Source organism: Giraffa tippelskirchi, chromosome 6 (genome assembly GCF_054371585.1).
Source record: "Giraffa tippelskirchi isolate mGirTip1 chromosome 6, T2T-mGirTip1v1.2.pri, whole genome shotgun sequence".
In the NCBI taxonomy this organism is placed as follows: Eukaryota; Metazoa; Chordata; class Mammalia; order Artiodactyla; family Giraffidae; genus Giraffa; species Giraffa tippelskirchi.
The window spans coordinates 81,686,706-81,698,888 of NC_137280.1; positions in this window are offsets into that span (position 1 = coordinate 81,686,706).

Consider the following 12,183-nt stretch of genomic DNA (forward strand, 5'->3'; position numbering starts at 1 on the left):
AAAAGGCCTTTCCTGATTCCCTTCTAAAACAGATCATTCTGAAACCTCAAATCAGCAAGGCCCCTGAACGGTAGCACCCTAAATAAAATTATCTGGGATATAGAGTATGCTGATCTAAATTCCTTTTGCTAACATATTGGTTTGTTTAATAAATGTACCTGTGCCTTTGGAGCTAATGTGCATAACTGCTCCCTAGTAATAAAACAGCATTGAGAACCTCCGCACAGAAAGCCCCTATGGGCACAAAACCCTTCGCAGGAAAAAAGGGCTTGTTAGGAAATATAAGAAATTATTGCTTTATGAAACTGTTACTTAGTCTATATTTACTCACTATGTTTTTTACTCTTAACGTATTTAGCCTATATAATAAAAGCATAATAGTTAGAGATTTATATAAGTAGAAGTTTAGCTTTAATACAAATAATAAGACAATCATTGATTTAACTGATGATTCTTACTTAAAGCTGAACTTCAGCTTGCTGTTCTTTGACTTTATGGAACTACATTCTTTTCTTTTAAGCTCAAGGCATAGAGTAAATTACCAAAAACAGGTTTTACCTTAAAACTTCCTGTGGATGAATTCTTTCCTGATGTGCCCTATACAAAAGTGTTCTAATTGATCAACCTTTATCAATAGAGAGTCACAAGGTGTTAGCAGGCCACCAGGCCAGAAGATGATGTAAACAAAATGAGGCTTTTTTGTAACTAAAGACATGCAAACGGCTTCGATGAGGGTCGAAGCTGCTGGCCCATTGAGCTAACTTGATAGGCCCATTAAGATATACCCATTAAGCTGAATCGGTATGTCCCTTAAGCTGAATTGGTATGACTCTATACTTTACATTTGTTTCTATGTACCACAAAAAATATAAAAGCTGTCTTAAAAATAATAAAGTTGGAAGACACTTGGGAAGACACTTGGAAACGCTGAGACTCGCTGTGTCTTCTCATTCGTATCGCCGACGCCGTCCATCCTGAGGGAACCCCTGGACCTGCTGGAGCTGGACTCCGGCAGAATCACTGTGGAAAAGAGTACAGAGATTCCTTGAAAAAAACTAACACGAGAACTACCATATTCCAGCAATCCTACTCCTGGGTAAATATCCACAGAAAATAAAAACACTAATTTGAAAAGATACATGCACCTCAGTGCTTACAGTAGCATTATTTACAAAAGCCAAGATAAGACAGCAACCTAAACGCCCATCAACAGACGGAGAGATAAAGATATCAACCTTATATACAGTAACCAAGATAAGACAGCAACCTAAACGTCCATCAACAGATGGATGGATAAAGATGTCAACCGTGTATACAATAGACTGCTGCTGCTGCTAAGTCGCTTCAGTCGTGTCCGACTCTGCGCGATCCCACAGACGGCAGCCCACCAGGCTCCACCGTCCCTGGGATTCTCCAGGCAAGAACACTGCAGTGGGTTGCCATTTCTTTCTCCAGTGCATGAAAGGGAAAAGTGAAAGTGAAGTTGCTCAGTCATGTCCGACTCTTAGTGACCCCATGGACTATAGCCTACCAGGCTCCTCTGTCCATGGGATTTTCCAGGCAAGAGTACTGGAGTGGGTTTCTATTTCCTTCTCCATACAATAGACTACTCAGCCATAAAAAAATTAATTTTTGCCATTTGCAACTACATGGATAGACCTAAGGGTATTATACTCAGTGAAATAAGAGAGAAAAAGATGAATACTGTATGTACTACCACTCACGTATGAAAACAAAAAATAAAATGAATGAATATAACAGAGAAACAGATTCACAAATATAAAGAACAAACTAGTGCTTACCAGTGGGAAGAAGAAAGAGGGAAGGCACTATAGCAGTAGGGGATTAAGAAGCAGAAACTACTATGTATAAGATAAGCTACAAGGATATCTTGTACAATGCAAGGAATATAGCCAATAGTTTATAACTTTAAATGGAGCATAACCTACAGAAATTTTGAATCACTATATTGTACACCTTAAACTAATATAATATTGTAAATCAACTACATCTCGATGAAAATAAATTAAGTATACAGGAGGATGTGCATAGGTTATATGCACCACTTCATTTAAGGAACTTGAGCATCCTCAGATTTTGGTATTCAAGGAGGTCCTGGAAGCAAGGGCTTCCCTGATAGCTCAGTTGGTAAAGAATCTGTCTGCAATGCAGGAGACTTGGGTTCAATCCCTGGGTTGGGAACATTCCCCTGGAGAAGGGAAAAGCTACCCACTCCAGTATTCTTGCCTGGAGAATTCCATGGACTTAGTCGTGGGGTCACAAAGAACTGGACACAACTGAGCGCTTTCACTTTCACTTCACCATGGAAGCCCAATATAAAATCTACGATAGTTATTTGAAGGCTTCCCTGGTGGCTCAGAAGGTAAAGCATCTGTCTGCAATGTGGGAGACCCGGGTTCAATCCCTGGGTCGGGAAGATCCCCTGGAGAAGGAAATGGCAACCCACTCCAGTACTCTTGCCTGGAAAATTTCATGGACGGAGGAGCCTGGTGGGCTACAGTCCATAGGGTCGCAAAAAGTTGGACACGACTGAGCAACTTCACTTCCTTTTGTTTCACTTTCTGGAACCAAGCCCCCCAGGACCAGGCGATAACTGTATTTCAAACCACATTCAATCTTTATTACCCTTGGTACTCTTATTTTCGAATTTGCCTACTCCCTAAGTTTACTTGTGACCCCAAAATCAATACTTGAGGTGCTTTCCCAGTCTGTAGACATGCCCAGAGCAGTAAAAACGCAACTCTCCCAATGCCCATATTTCTAGAATGAGACATACTCTGCCTTTGTGTCCCAGCTCTCAGACTGTAAACAAATATCCTTTTCATAATTGATTTATTGCCACATTTTTAAAAATTTTGTACTTTTTGTTGTTTTCACCGTTTTAAATGACCACCAAGCATAGAGTTGAAGTGTTTTCTATGTTCCTGAGCACAAGAAGGCTGCAACATGCCTTACGAAGATAATACATCAGATGAACCTCATTCAAGTCCAAGTTATGCTGTTGGCTGTGAGTTCAATGTTAATGAACCAACACACATGAAATAAGGTGTCTTTAAAAAGAAACACATATAAAATAAAGATATCTATTGATCAGTTGACAAAAACGTGACAAGAGATTGGCAGGAATCTAACTCCATCCTTTCTGCAGGAGAAGTGGTTTAGTATTCACTAATTCAGTGTTTGCCAGAAGGTATGAAACATAACTACCGCAAATGAGAATCCACCACATCTGACAAATGACTGTTATTGAAATATATACTCAATGGTAAAAATTAAACCCCTCAATTAGAAAAAGGACAAAATTCATGAAAAGACATGTCACCAAAGAGGATACATAGGTGGCAAATAAGCATATGAAAGGAGGTTCAACATCATTAGCCATCAAGGAAATTCAAAGTAAAAATACCATGAGATACCTCTGCATGCCCGTCAGAAAATTAAAAACACTGAAAACTCCAAATGCCAACAAGGATGCAGAGAAACTGTATCTCTGGCACATTGCTGGCAGGAGTGCAAAGTGGTATAGCCACTCTAGAAAAGTTTGCAGTTCCTTATAAAACTAAACATGAAACTAACATATGGCCCAGCCATTGTTCTCCTGGGCATTTATCCCAAAGAAATAAAACCTGTGTTCACAAGAAACCTGCATATGAATGTTTATAGCAGCTTTAGTTGTTATCACTCCTAATTGGAGACAACACAAATGTCCTTGAACAGGTGGATGGTTAAACAGGCTATGGTAGTTCATACCATGGAATTAGACTGAACCACAAAAAGGCATTAACAATTGACACAGCAGCAACCTGGACAGATCTCCAGGTACTGATGCTGAGGGGAAAAAGTCAACATATACAGGTTACTACTGTATGTTATTAGTATACTACTAAATGTTCATTAACATAACATTTTTGAAATGACAGAATTTTAGAAATGAAAGATTGGTGGTGGTCAGGAGTTAGGGACAGGTCAACATGGGATGGAGATGTTCTGTATCTTGACTCTAGTTGAGACACATTAACTTCCCCATGTGATAAAATGGCACAGAATTCAACACCTATATACAAATGAGCACAAAGAAAAAAGTGAGATCAGAATAAGGCCAGTGGATGGTGTGATATTGTATCACATTTTTGCTAAAAGTTATCATGGGGAGGAACTGGGTAAAGGGTACTGGCACCTCTCTGTATTATGTCTTATAACCACAGTGATCTCCATAAAGACCTCCACTGAATAAAGCAGCCCAGCCCAAGATGATGTGGCAGGTCAGGAGAGGCTGCACAGACTCAAGGCCCTGGGCCAGGTGTGTCTGTGAGCAGCTCTTCCCCATGATGCTCCTCTGCATCAGTTTGCACCCCTTGGTGGCATCCCCTCTGCACTCATGACCTCCAGACCACCCCCACCCACCCCTACTGAACACCTAACTGCCCCCACCCCCATCAGGGGGTGCTGCACAACCCCCCAATTTCTCCAAGCCCCATGTGCTTTAAGATAAACCCAGTTCTGTCCACTCTTCTGGCACCCCCTCGCCCATCACCCAGGGGCAGGGGTCTCCATCAACCCCCACTCTGCCCTAGGATAGTGCAGGCCCTATACAAACCCCTTGTGGGCTCTCCCCAATGTGGTCTCCTGTAATCCTGCCTCAAGCTGCACAGGCCTCAACTGTCTGAAGGATATTCCAGACGTGCAGTAGTCTCAAGGCCTTTCCTTGCTGTGTCCTCTGCCTGGCACAACACACATGCCCCTCTTACCCCTGTCCTTCATGTGCCCAGTCCTCCCAATATGCTCCATCTCCCCATGCACCTCAGCCCTGCCCTATCCCCCACCAATGTACCCAGTCACTGCATGTACCCCAACCTCACACAAGCTCCGTTTCTACAATGCACCCTGACCTTGCCCTGTCCTGCAAATGCACCCAGTGTCCGCATGCACCACAACAGCACACTCTCCTTGTCATCCCAATGCTCCCTGATCCCACACTCCATCCTGCAATGTGCACCATCTCCACGCTTGCTCTGTCCCCTCAATGTGTTCTGAGTCTGCACTCATCTTGTCCCTTAATTGCCCCAACCCTGCTCCATCTCCACATGCACCCAAACCCCACACAAGCCCAGTCCCCCCAAGGCACCCCATCTTTGCACATGCCCCATGCCCCCAACAGCCTTGTCCTCACCACATAAACCAATAGACAGCCCATTCTCCAATGAACCCTATCTCTGCACACATCCCATACCATTCTCTGTTTCATTCTTGACCACAGAACTATGGCAGTCCAGTATACTTTGCATTTTACTTTTATGGTTTGTAGGCACTCAATAATTTGTTGAATGATTGGAGGGATGAATGAATGAAACGTGGATTAGTACTCAGCAATCTCCAGAGTTTTCATCAACAGGGTCCCTGCTGCCACTCATTTCCCTGACAAACTTCTTATTTTGCGATTTCTGACATAAAATGTATTCATAAATGATTCATTTTTGCCGCAAACACTAATGTGACTGAACTGAAGCAACATCATTTGAAAAGAAACTGAAGACACGGACACTAAGTTGGTTAAGAGCCCAGATCACAGAGAGTGGAAAAGGGTCCCCCCAGGCAGAGGAAAGGAAGGCTCCCCCAGACCCCCCTCAGTACAGCCAGGCGTCTGACCAAGACATTTGAAATGTAAACACGAAGTCTCCAAACAGAATTAGAAAGACTGACAGCACCAAATGTTGGCAAGCACTAGGTGTTGGTAGGAGCATGAAAGGGACTGATCACTGTGGCAGAATGTCTCCAGTTTCCTTCTAGGTGCAGCCCCACAGATGCACCTCTAGGCACCAACTTGACCAGCAGAAAGCCTGTGTCCACAAAGGGCTTGGTTGAGTGTGGAAATGAATGCAGACTGCCAGAGCAGAGAGTGGGCAGAGGCTATCTGCTCAGAGTTTGCTGCAGTAAGGGAGTCATGGTCAGTCAGAGGCGGCAGAGCTTCCCTGTGGAATAAGGGAAGGCCTCAGTGTGCTTACAGAGGCTGTGGGCCTGGGGAGTTGGAGCAGCTGACCAGAAGTGGGGTGTCCTGGGGATGAGTTAGGGGGTATATTTGGCTTTCTCTGGTTGGTTCCAAGTTGGAAGCAGGAAAAAAAGAAAAGGAAGCATCAGTTATTGATCAAGTCCTGTGGCTTGGAGCTGATGACTAATTATAGGAATTATTGTTTGGCTGCCTGGATCATTGTGAGAGATAGCAGGCTAATATCCTGCAAGTTCGGCTATAGCAGGCTGGCTTCCTGGGCTGGCTACTGGAGATGGTGGGTTGGTTTCCTGGGCAGGTGGCCAAAGGCTGTAGATCAGAGTTCTATTTTTACAGATGGTCTGGTCAGTGTTTGTAATGCCCACTGCTGCTTTCCTCATAACAGCCCAAACTGCGAATACCCTGGGGGTCCCTTGATAGAGAAGCTAACTGTGGTCCATCCACTCAACCAGCACTACTCAGCAATAAAAGGACTCCACCAGAGACACAGGCATCGCGGGGGAGGTTCAAAAATGTGCTAAGAACAAAACCTCCCTTGAAAGTGCAGGACCATCAATTCCACCGATGACATGAAGCTTTAGAGTAGGTTCAGCACATCTATGATGGTTGGGGCATACAACCTGACTGGGAAGGGGCAGGCGAGAACAACCACAACATATGGATTTTTCAGAATTCATCAAACCGCAGAATTTGTGCATTTTACCATATGATAATTTTACTTCCAAGAGGAAAATAAAAAAGAACCATAAACGATATTGATGAAGGCATTAGGGGTGGGTATGGCTGAGGTCTGCCACTCACTTGGAAATGTATCACAAATTAAGAAAGGCTAAGGGGTAGGGGGTGGCTAGAGGATTAGGCTCAGGAATTGATACCCAAAGGAAAAGGCCTAGCTGAAGCTTGACATGAATTGGGCATTCACAAGGTGTGTTTAATGCAAAAATCTCACTTTCTGTGTTAGATTTTTTCATAATAAAATGTTGGAAACATGCCTAAACATAAAGGGGAAGAGGGGTCAGCATCCGCCAGTCTCCACTCAGATATGCTGGGGGCATCAGGTATAAGCTCTTGGTATCAGCCTCTTAAAATGGGGTCTCCATCCCACTCAGTCTTAGCTTTCCCACTGGAGACTTTTTCTCAAATCTATTTATAAATACTCCTGGAACCAGTGCCACATAAAGAACACAGCACAACTGGCTGAGTGCCACCTACGAGGTAGTGAGCATCTTGCCCAGGACCATAGTGAACCATGAAATCTGAAATGCAGGCAAAGAGTCAAAAGGAAATCATCCCACAAGACTTATCTGGAAGAAGTAAAGCAAAACATTATCATCTAAAGAGAAAAAGCGCAAAGAAAACATACCACAAGTCCATCAGTGGCCTAGCTGAGTGAACCAAGCAACATCCAAATACTGGAAGCCACAAAAAATATCCATGGTGAAGACAGACAGATAACAACTCATGAAATGTGGGGGTAAAATACAGGACACAAAACTGACATACTAAACACAAACAACATTAACTACACAGAGAAGCAACACAGAATTAAACTAGGAAGAAAATGAGACAAAGTACAAATTTTTAAATAAGACCATATACCCTAAGAAAACTGTAATTCAAAGACACATGTGCCCCAGTGTTCACTGCAGCACTACTTACCATAGCCAGGACATGGAAGCACCCCAGATGTCCAGGGACAGATGAGTGTATAAACAAGTTGTGGTACAGATATACAATGGAATATTACTCAGCCATAAAAAGGAACAAGTTTGAGTCAGTTGAACTGAGGTGGATGAACCTAGAGGCTGTTATACAGACTGAAATCAGAAAGAAAAAAACAAATATCATATATTAATGCATATATATGGAATCTAGAAAAATGGTGCTGATGAACCTATTCACAGGGTGAGAATAGAGACGCAGACGTAGACAACAGGCTTGTGGACGTGGTGTGGGAAGGAGAGAGTGGGACGAATTGGGAAAATAGCACTGAAGCATATGCATTACTCTATGTAAAATACATAGCTCGTGGGAAGCTGCTCTATAACGTAGGGGGCTCAGCCCAGTGTGACACCTAGAGGGGTGGGATGGCAGAGGGTGGAGTGGGAGCGAGGCGCAACAGGAAGGGGATATGTGTGTACTAATGTCTGATTCACGCTGTCGTACGGCAGAAGTCAACACAGAATTGTAAGGCAACTATCCTCCAACTAAAACTAAACTTAAAAAATAAAATAAAACACAGTATGATCTAGCAGGTTTTTTAAAAGTGAGCTTCTGGAGAATCAAATTACCTGCAATACCAGCTGGAAAGGGGAGCGTGGCAAGGAAAACACAGCAGTCCAGTGAGAAGACAGTCATTTTTGTTTTTTTCAGAAAAGGCTGGGTAGAGGGAGAGTGCAGACCCAGCCCCCTGCCTCCCTTGAAGCTCCTGGATTCTCTTCCCACTCCCATCATTCTTTTTATTAAAAATATTTGGTCTCGTTGCTCCTCTGCTTTGTTTACGTCTTTCCTTTCTGTTGATTATTTCCTTCTTTTCACTTTCTTTGAGTCTATTATGTTGCTATTTCGCTAACTTCTTAAGTCAGAGGCACACTTTTAAAGGCTATGAAGTTACCCCTAATATACACCCACAACCAAATTTTGTTCTATTTTCATGGTCATTTCAAGTAGCTGGTAATTTGCGAGGACGTTTTTATTTGACCCATGAGGTATTCAGATGTGATTTTCTTAACGTTCAAGTGATAAAGGATTTTTAATTATCTTTTCGTTATTGGTATCTTTTAGATAAAACTTGTCAAAGGACATGGTCTCTATGAAACCAGTTCTTCGGCCTACCTGGACACTCTCCAAATCCCATCCTTTTGGGGTTTCACGGAGGCTTCATTGTAGAGGTATGACTGATTAAATCACTGTCCTTTGGTGACTCATTCAACCTCCAGCCCCTCTCCCCTTCCCAGATGTCAGAGAGTGGGACTGAAAGTTCTAACCTTCTAATCTAGCAACTAACCCCCACCCTGAGTCTTTCTAAAACTCATCTCACTAACATAAACTCTGGTGTGGTTGACAGGAGCTTGTTATAAATATTAACATACTTCTAACACTCTTACCACTTAGCAAATTCCAAAAACTTTAGGAACTATGTGCCAGGATTAAGGACAAGATCAAATACATATTTCTTACTAAAAATCACAGTATCTCAGATGAAACTGACTTATTTCACACCTCATTCTTGAATGACAGTTTGGGGTATACAATTCTAGACTGACCAGGACTTCCCAGGGGGCACTAGTGGTAAAGAACTCACCTGCCAATACAGGAGACGTAAGTGACTCAGGTTTGACCCCTAAGTCAGGAAGATCCCCTGGAGGAGGGCATGGCAACCCACTCCAGTATTCCTGCCTGGAGAATCCTATGCACAGAGGAGCCTGGTGGGCCACGGTCCATAGGGTCGCAAACAGCCGGACACAACCGAAGCGACTTAACATGCACACATGCATTTTTCTCTCAGCACAATGAACATATTATTCATTTTCCTTCTGGTTTCCACTGCTGCTTTTGATAAATCATTTTTAATATTTTATCGCTACCGAGTTCTATCTGAAGATCTTCCCTTTATCTTTGGGATTCTAGACTTTCTCTACAATGTGACAAGGCATAGCTACAGAAAGCCACTGGGCTTTCTGAACCTAAGAAGCAACAACTTCCACCAAATCTAGAAATTTCTCAGCCATTATTTTTTTCCTCTGCCCCATGTTCTTTTCTATCCATCTGTAATTCCATTTAGATCACTGTTATTACATTAAATCTTCTCTCCACTCTCCCGTCTCTTTCTCTCTTTCATATTTCCCAATTCTTCAGAAAATACATCCATAGATTTCTTTAAAGAAGCGTGTTTATTTCTAGTTCTCTGTGATCTGTTTATATGATTTGCTTAATCATTTTATAGTCTCTTGCTTCTTACTAATATTTAAAGGCCTTATTTTATTTCTTTAAATATACTAAATATTTATTTTATATGTCTGGTTACTTCAATATCTGAAAATTTGTAGGTTTGATTCTACTGTTTTCCTGCTGACTCTTGTTTCCTTTTAGGTTAAATCAGCGTTTCTAGGTTTTTTGGTTTTTTAACAACAAAGGTATATTCCTTACAACTATTCTCTGTAAAACCTGAGTAGGACAAGGGTCTGTGAAGAAAGGTTTACACTTGCATTTGCCAGGCTTCTAGAAATACTACTACCCCAGGACTACTTTTTTTTCTTTAACTATGACAGCTAATTTTCAGAACTTCATACTCTTTACAGAATAAACTAAAGCAGACAGGAAAACCAGCAAAGACCTTCCTGAGTATCTACACCAGCTCTCACAGTGATCACTGTTTATGAAACTGGAAACAAATGTGAAGATTAAACACCAGCTGATCCTGTCTGGTCATGTGCATCAAGATACTGGTGTTAGAGTTCCTACAAGTCACAGCTTCCTGTAAGCTCCAGTGTTTCTGTGGAAACTGACTTGGTTTTTTCAAGAAAGGAAGCACTTCTGTTGTATGGCAGTCTCCTTTTAAAAATACTGAGGTAGAATACGGAATATGTACTTCTCTGGATCTGAACCAAATAATTTAAGGTCTCAGTTGCCTGCAGAACCCTGAAGACATTTACAGGTCACATATCTCCAAGGCAGCATTTTACTCAGAAGCTGCCCGCACTTAAAACAGCATGGCCCGTCTCCTTTCTCATTTAATTTATGGCCCCCACATCAGGTCGCACGCCAGCACAGCAGTGCATGCTCAGGCCGAGAGGCTGATGTCCCATAGATCCCACTGCCCAGAGAAGACGCTTGGCTCCCAACTCTGGGTGTTCACTGACGGTGAAAAGCCCTCGGTGTTTTTAATTCACAGCACGGATGCTGGCAGCACGATCAGCACCCAGGCTGACAGTGTATGATGAATGTGTCATTTATATGTCATTCTCGTCCACAGCATGTTCTGCCTTCTTAATTTTGCTCACTTCAGGAGACTGAGCCTCAGGACAGTGCTGCCCACCCAGTCTGACCACCTGCTCTCAGTCTGGGGGAATGGGAAAGGGTCAGCGCTGCCTGGCTGTTTCCCTGCCTGAGGGGAGCCTTGTCTCATGGGACTGGCCAAACCCCTTATGTCTCTGTCACCTACAGCTAATAACACACTCAGTGGTGAAAAGCTGAAAGCCTTTTCTCTAATTTCAGGAACAAGACAAGGATGTCCACTCATGCCACTTTTATTCAACATAGTTTTGGAAGTCCTAGCTATGGCAATCAGAGAAGAAAAGAAATAAAAGGAACCCAAGTTGGAAGAGAAAAAGTAAAACTGTCACTGTTTGCAGATGACATGATACTGTACACAGAAAATCCTAAAGACACTACCAGAAAACTACTAAAGCTCATCAATGAATTTGGTAAAGTAACAAGATACAAAATAATACACAGAAATCTCTTGCATTCCTATAGGCTAACAATGAAAGATCAGAAAAAAATCAAGGAAAAAATCCCATTTATCATCGCATCAAAAAATAAATAAATAAAATACCTAGGAATAAACCTACTTAAGGAGGCAAAAGATTTGTCCTCAGAAAACACTGTGAGACACTGATGAAAGAAATCAAAGACAACACAGACAGATGGAGAGAGACACCACATTCTTGGATGGAAGAAACAATGCTGTCAAAATGACTACGCTACCCAAAGCAATCTGCAGAGTCAATGCAGTCCCTATCAAATTACCAATGGCATCTTTCACAGAAATAGAACAAAATATTTTACAATTTGTATAGAAACACAAGACCCCAAAGAGCTAACGCAATCTTGAGAAACAAAAATGGAGATGGAGGAATCACGCTCCCTGACTTCAGACTATACACAAAGCTATGTGGCATGGCAAAAACAAACAAACAAAACACAGTATGGTACAGGCACAAAAACAGAAATATAGATTCATGGAGCAGGACACAAAGCCCAGAGATAAACTCAAACATCTATGGTCATCTAATCTATGATAAAGGAGACAGAAATGTACAACAGAGAAAAGATAGTCTCTTCAATACTTGGCGCTGGGAAACTGTACAGTGTAAAAGAATGAAATTAGAACACTACCTAACACCATACACAAAAATTAAGTCAAAATGGATTGA